This window comes from Sinocyclocheilus anshuiensis, unplaced genomic scaffold, assembly GCF_001515605.1.
Source record: "Sinocyclocheilus anshuiensis isolate Anshui unplaced genomic scaffold, SAMN03320099.WGS_v1.1 scaffold160, whole genome shotgun sequence".
NCBI classification, from domain to species: Eukaryota; Metazoa; Chordata; class Actinopteri; order Cypriniformes; family Cyprinidae; genus Sinocyclocheilus; species Sinocyclocheilus anshuiensis.
Window position 1 is genome coordinate 2,177,841 of NW_015554119.1, and position 7,627 is coordinate 2,185,467.

The following is a 7,627-nucleotide window of genomic DNA, read 5'->3' on the forward strand; positions in this document are numbered from 1 at the left end:
GAATGTTGCTTTCTGTCTGCCAATGACACCCAGAACTCTCGATCTCGGCCCTGTGCAGATAATGTGCAGAGGTTATCTGAACAGATTCATCCGGATCTGCTGAGCAGAACCCCACCTTTCGCTTGGGACCTCCCTGAGTCTAAGCACACTGCAAATTATTATTTTATTAATCAATATTTTTGTCCTGTTTTCTAATACAAACAAATATAAACATCCTTAAAACAAGACAACTTCAGAAGCAAAGTTGCCCAAGCAGCATCTTAAAGAAATAGTTCACCCCAAAATTTAAATTTGCTGAAAATATATTCACCCCCTCAGGCCATCCAAGATGTAGAGGAGTCTATTTGTGTATCAGATTAGACTTGGAGAAATTTAGCATTACATCACTTGCTCATCAATAGATCCTCTGCAGTGAATGGGTGCCGTCAGAATGAGAGTTCAAACAGCTGATACAAACATCAAAATAATCCACAAGTAATCCACATGACTCCAGTCCATCTATTAACATCTTGTGTAGCATAAAGCGCCTTAATCCATCAAGACATTTTTAGCTTCAAACTGTCAAAGTGCACAATGGAGACTCGACCAATTGATTCAAACAGAATTTAGTGTTCCTATTAAGCATAAAAATACACAACACAAATATTGCGTTTTTTTAATCACACTGAATGATTTTAGTTCAGATTTTTTAATTTGAACTAATTTATTTTGATAGTTTTCAGTGATGAATTACATTCATAATCAACACTTAATTTGCCTCATCTGATTGTCAATACATTTTTTCCACTCTGTTTGGAACAGTACGCTGTAAAAAAAAAAATTGTAGTTTTTACAAAATAATTTTGGCAGCTGTGGTTGCCAGAATACTTCTGTAAAAAATACAGAAAAACTGTAAACACATTTACGGCCACAAACTGTAAATTTTACAGTATAAAACTGCAATTTAAAAATTGGAAAATAGAAAATTGGAATGTAAACCAGTAAATTCAACAATGCACACTGCTATTAAAATCTGTTTTGTACCTTTAACATACTGACAACCACCATAATAATGCAGGTGGTAAAAGAGAAAGCGAACAGTTTTTTTACGTAGCGTTTTTAAAAACATTTTACAGTTAAAATTACTCATTTTTTACAGTGTACATTCTGGGAATGCAAGAATTTTCAATTTATATTAAATATTGAATTAGATTTTTAAAATTTCATAGACTTTCGTGTAGTTTTTCTTTCTAAGCATCAAATAAAATGTAACTTCATTTATGCAATTATATGCAAAAACTTTTCAATATTATACACCAAGCTTTTCTGTAAAAAAAAAAAAACAAACAAAAAAAAAAATTATGAATTATTAGTTTCAACCAAACATCATTTTTGAATATTTCCTGCATGTAAAATATTCATAAACTTGTTTCAGAAGCCTGAACTTCATAATTGCAATGATATGCAGCAAACTGAGTGTGTGTGTGTGGTGTGTGTGTGTGTGTGTGTGTGTGTGTGTGTGTGTGTATTTTCTCTGCATGTTGCTGTTTGAAGTTGCAGGTTATAAATGCCAAGGCTTCCCTCACTGATAGATCCCACACAATGACCTTTAGCCAGACTTACACAACAACTCAAGAGCCTGTTATTCGTCATGTATACACAACCACACATATACACAGAGGCTGGATGTTAGAACAGCATTCCCAGTCGCTGCAGCCTTCAGGGGGTCCTCCAGGACAGGTTTGGGAACGACTAACAGACACACACTGCTGGGAAACAGTCGATCGACATCATTTTAAATGTTATGCAAATGAAGCAAGTGAAGCAGTGATGGATAAATATACATTAAGTTCATTGGGTTATAATGTTGCATACCTTCGTGTACTCTGATTTTGCTTGGTTTGCATGGCCCTTATAGACACAAAAAGTAGATAACTTCACCAGCTGGCTGTAATGGTTTTGAAAGAAGTCTGATGTTCACTAAGGCTGCATGCTGCATTTAAAAAATACAGTAAAAACAGTAATGTTGTAAAATATTATTACAATTTAACATTATTAAAATTTAAAATAGTTGTGCGGCTTAATATTTTAAAACCAACAGAATATTTATGTTTTGAGAATATTTATATTTATTGTGTCCTTGCTACTATAAAATATGCTAGAATATTTTTTTTGAGGTCCTTAAAAGCATGAAAAAATGGCATGCTCTCAAACCACTTGCAGACCACTCATGCAGATTGCACGCGGACACTGACAGATTTCACAGAGTGCATAAAGTTATTTTAATAATTTTACAATTTGTATTAGGTTCTCAGGCTGCAATTGAACACTTCTAAAGAAGAACTTGTCATGTTTGTGACTAGTTTGCATGATTTATGGAATTTTTTAAAGATATGCCAAACTGTTTGATATAATTTTACTCACAATTGTGAGTAATTGTTCTTAAATGTTCTCCAAAAAGAATCAGGCACTGGTAAAACAGCTATTGGCAAATAAACAGTATATACCCAGGTAACAGGGAAAGTTAATAGAATGCTGGCCAACATTCTGGCGAAGTATGAACTAATGTTTTTCCAGTAATGTTAATAGAATATTTGGTCAAAGTTATCTGGTCTTTAATAACATTCTCAAAACATTAGCACAAAAACATGATTTATAAATCATTCATGGAACATTTTTTCTGAAACATTTTACTTGGATATTTGTCTAACATTTTTTAAACGTTACTACTAGTTTCAGAATGTTCCAAGAACATTCAAAAGTAACATTCCCATAATGCCTGCAAATTTATAAAAATGGAATGGTCCCTTAACGATCGAGAAAAAAAACAAACATTTTTAAAACATTTAAAATGGATGTTTCAGAGAATCTTCAGAAATAACCTTTTTATAACTTAATGGGAACATTAGCAAAACGTTCTTAGAACATATTTTTGTTAGCCCGGTATGTAATTCTGCTTGTTCTCAGAGTTATAACCCAATTGTCCCTTCTCTGGGAGTTTGATTGACAGGCGATCTGACCAATCTGCCATTTTGTCTGTCAAACAAACCAGACAGAAGAGTAGATTAACATCGGTGGACTTGAAAAAATGGTGTGAACTGACGTCTTTCTGCGGCTGAAACAAGATACCTTCTGATGTTCATTCTTGTTTATTTTGTGCTATAACTAGTAAAGAGGAAGAGATGATCGGTTCATGTGCCACTTGAGCTGAGACTCTACAGCGATCTGTCACGATACATTAGAGAACCACAAAACGGTATTTATTGTTTGCATTTGCTTCTATCCAAAGCAACTTACATTGCATCCAAGATAGGGCTGTCAAAAAAAATTAGAATTTCGAATATTCGTCGAATTTAAAATAAAAATCCACATTCGAATGCAAAAACGTTGCGTTCGAATTTTAGGTGTGCGTTAAAGAGGCACTTATCAGTGGCGCACGAGATGCGATGACGATGTAAGGGTCACTGCATTATAATGTTTTTGTTAGCCTATCCAGTTGAAGCTACTAGATGCGGCGCTGCTGCATTGTTAATTACAAATACTGCGGAAAAAGAGAACATCAATGTGGAGAAGATCTTGTTGACGCCAAAACTGAAACCAAGCCGTTCACACAGAACGCATATTTCACGCATTTTCTAGAGGGACATCTATCACCGTTACACTCGTGTCTCGCACAAGAGAGCGGCTTGTTTAAAAAAGCCATGTAAAATTAATGCAAGTTCAACTTTGAAAAAACAAATCTCGAGACTTAATTGCGGGGTTTTTTTCCCATCCCACTGCAACTCGTGTTTTTAAATGAAAAAAAAATGTACTCTGTCTGACTGGCTTTCGGCCCTTTGTATTAAACTATGAATACATACATGATGCTGTTTTGGATATAGTTGTTTAAGCAGCTTAATTAATTATAATTGGTTTATAAACATTATTTTAAACATTATGCACTTTTTTCACAGATAGTCATGTTATCTTATGCTCAATGCGCCCTCTTGTGGCCTCAGGAGATAAGCCAAAAGCTTTTCTTTACCCTAACTGAATTTATGCATTTTAAATTAGAATATACTTCGAATTATGATCATATTTAAGCACAAATTTCGAATTTAGTTTTTCAGCCATTTTGACAGCCCTAATCCAAGATTTATATTTTATCAGTTCATGCGACTGAACCCATGACCATGGTGCTGCAACAGTAGCACTGTGTTCAACTCTTTGACCTACAGCAATGGCATATAAGCAGCAACGTGTGCCAGACTTTACAAAAATCTGACTATGCAAGTCTATGGAAACAAAGTCTGTGAGCCTTCATCCTCCCGTCCCTGTACCCTCCCTCTCTTCCCTCCCTTCGCTCGATGGGCATTGATTACCCATAGCCTGACGCCTGGGTCCCATCGAGGAGTAAGTGGATACAGCTCTTTACCTCCTACAAGCTTGCATGCGCCCCTGCAGGGACAGGTCGAGGTAAATGAATAGTGTTCTCGCACATAGTAGATATCACTAATGTATGTGCTATTGATAGAGTGAGACAACATGAGTAGCTTCGCCTTTACTTAATACAAAACATAAATCTGGCAGGACAGTGCCAAAGAGCTCAGTAAGAGGGTGGAAAATGCCGTTAGATTGTAGCAGCTCGTTCATAAAGGTGATCCAAAAAGTACTCTAATATCTACACTAGAAACGATCAGAATGCTTGTAATCCACTACCTTATAGTGAGCTGAACTTTGTCTGGTTGGACGCTTCTTTATAACTTATTTTCTTGCCAAAAAGCCCATTAAAATTTCCAATGACATTGAGTGTGCTTGAATGACAAGAGAATATGACAAAGAATTGATTTTGTGTTCCCGTAGCTCCACCGCTTGAGCACGGCACTCATAATGCCAAGGTCATGCACTTGAGTCCCAGCACAGGGAACACACGCACTGATAGAATGCACACCTTGAATCCACTGTAAGTCCCTTCGGATGAAAAGCATCCAAATGCATTCATGTAAAATGTCAGTAAATCACTCAAATCAGTTTTGAGATGGAAAAGATGGCAATAGGAATGTTGTCTTTAACATTTTAAAAAATATCAAAACATAGATGATGTAGTAAATGACAAATGTTAAAGGAGTTCATCCAAAATTGCTATTTCATTTACAGATTTGCTGAGAAAGCAAAAAATTATAAAATGTATACCGTATAAGTCGCAATATGTCACTCTGACCAAAAGCATCTGCCAAACACATAAATGTATGTATTTCTTGTACAATGTTGTCTATTGCGTGTTTTTCTTGAATTAAAATAAAACAAAAAAGAAAAAGAAAAACATTGCTTTTATTCACTGTACAGCACTTTGGTCAGCTTCAGTTGCGTTTAAATGCACTATAAATAGACAATTGCAATATTTTTTTAAAGAATCTTCATACATCATGTCAACTTAAGCATCAAAATAAATAAATAAATACACAAAAAACACCATACAAGTAGTCTATATATGACCCACATGAGTTTCTCAGTTTCATGTGAGAAACTGACTGAAAAGATGGATGATATCATGTATATTTAACCTGCTGAGATGCATCGAAAAAGCTTTATATTTAATTTTGTTTGTTATAGAGAGAGATACATGTATATGTGTGTGTGTGTGTGTGCGTGTGTGTGTGTGCGTGTGCATATTAACCCACCTACTTACACACATATACATACACATGCATTTTTTTATATATAGATGTAAATCATGCATGTATGGAAAACAAATGTGCACAACAATTTTTCCTTCTTCAACAACAGATAATAACCACAAAGGAGAGAAAATAATGGCAAAATATCAAGCGTAGCGTTAGTTCTGGCAGGTCACGTTAGTCAAGCTCGCATCAGCTGACTCTCAGCTGAGCCATGTCTACCTGTGGGAATACGACACCTATCTAAGCATTCATGTATAAGGTCCCTCAGTATTATCAGCAGTTTTCGCATTGCTCAATACACTGTAAAAAATCCAACTTGCAAATTGTTAACTCAGTTTAAAATTGTAAGTCAAGTGGACAAATTTTGGAGCACATTGTTGAGTTTACTTATAAAAACTATTTAACTGCATGTTTATTACTGCTTTGTTGAGTGAATGTAAGTACATAAGTTAAGACAACGTAATATTTTGATTTCATGGTTTGACCGTTAAACTTCCTGCTATTGCGCATGCGTGGTCTCTCTTCGCGGTATTTTGCACGGGGTTTCCTCTTCCAGCCACGCCATCAAACGGACTGGATTTCGCCTGGTTGAGGATTTGAGGTAAGCTTTATTTTAAGATTATTATTGAAAATAAACCAAATAAACTGCACACATAGAATGTAAAGTGCAATGATATGTTCCTACAAGTAAAAACTCGGTCTGAAGCACTTAGTTTTATTTTAAAACGAGCCCAGACAGCGAGTTAGCGATCTGCATAACGTTAGTTTTGTAAGTCAAGTGGACAAATTTTGGAGCACATTGTTGAGTTTACTTATAAAAACGATTTAACTGCATGTTTATTACTGCTTTGTTGAGTGAATGTAAGTACATAAGTTGAGACAACGTAATATTTTGATTTCATGGTTTGACCGTTAAACTTCCTGTTATTGCGCATGCGTGGTCTCTCTTCGCGGTATTTTGCACGGGGTTTCCTCTTCCAGCCACGCCATCAAAGGGACTGGATTTCGCCTGGTTGAGGACTTGAGGTAAGCTTTATTTTAAGATTATTATTGAAAATAAACTGCACACATAAAATGTAAAGTGCAATGAAATGTTCCTACAAGTCAAAACTCGGTCTGAAGCACTTCGTTTTATTTTAAAACGAGCCCAGACAGCGAGTTAGCGATCTGCATAACGTTAGTTCAGCTGCTAACAAGATGTGCATCAAAATACACGGTTAGACTGTGGTATTTAATACAATAAAATGTACAGAAGTAGATTATGTTTTGTAGACGTGTCAATTTCGTTCATTAATGTTCACTTTGATTTTGTCTAATTTACGTAGTATTCTCGTTAAAGTAGCGAGTTTAATCGTAACGTTAATCTATTTTTGATTTAGGCTTCAAACGAATATGAAAAACGGGAAGATTTTATTATAAGTCACGTTGGTCCGACCACAGCACAGTCCAATTGATAAGAGTTGTCATTTCTGTCAGATATAAGAAATATCGAAGGGCGAATAAAATGAAAACGGAACCAATTCACGTTGCTCGTTTGCGCTGTACCGGACCGTTTAACGTTAGATAGCGCAGCGCGAGCGTTGAGAGATCCGGTGAAGAAGGGAATACACAGCAGAATTATCAATATCGCTGCGATATCTAAGTTAGTAAGAATCATTCAGATTCGGTACAGAATTCTGTTATTAATCAATAGATGTCAGATAACAGAGTGCTGACGTGAAAACCAGGATGGATATTGTGATACAAAGTTAAAAGAACGCCTTTAGTCCACATATCATTCACCACGTATTTGTAGTAGCCATTACATTAAATAACGGCAACAATGGTATTATGGTAGAAACAGTCAAATGCTTTTGAGTGCTTTCAAGTGCTTCATACAACTTTTTCCAGCACTGTTATTTTTTATGTGATTACTAAAACATTATTTTTTTATTCATTTTGCTTTTGAAAAATGTATTAAGACGTAACATGTAGTTGTGGCTACTCGT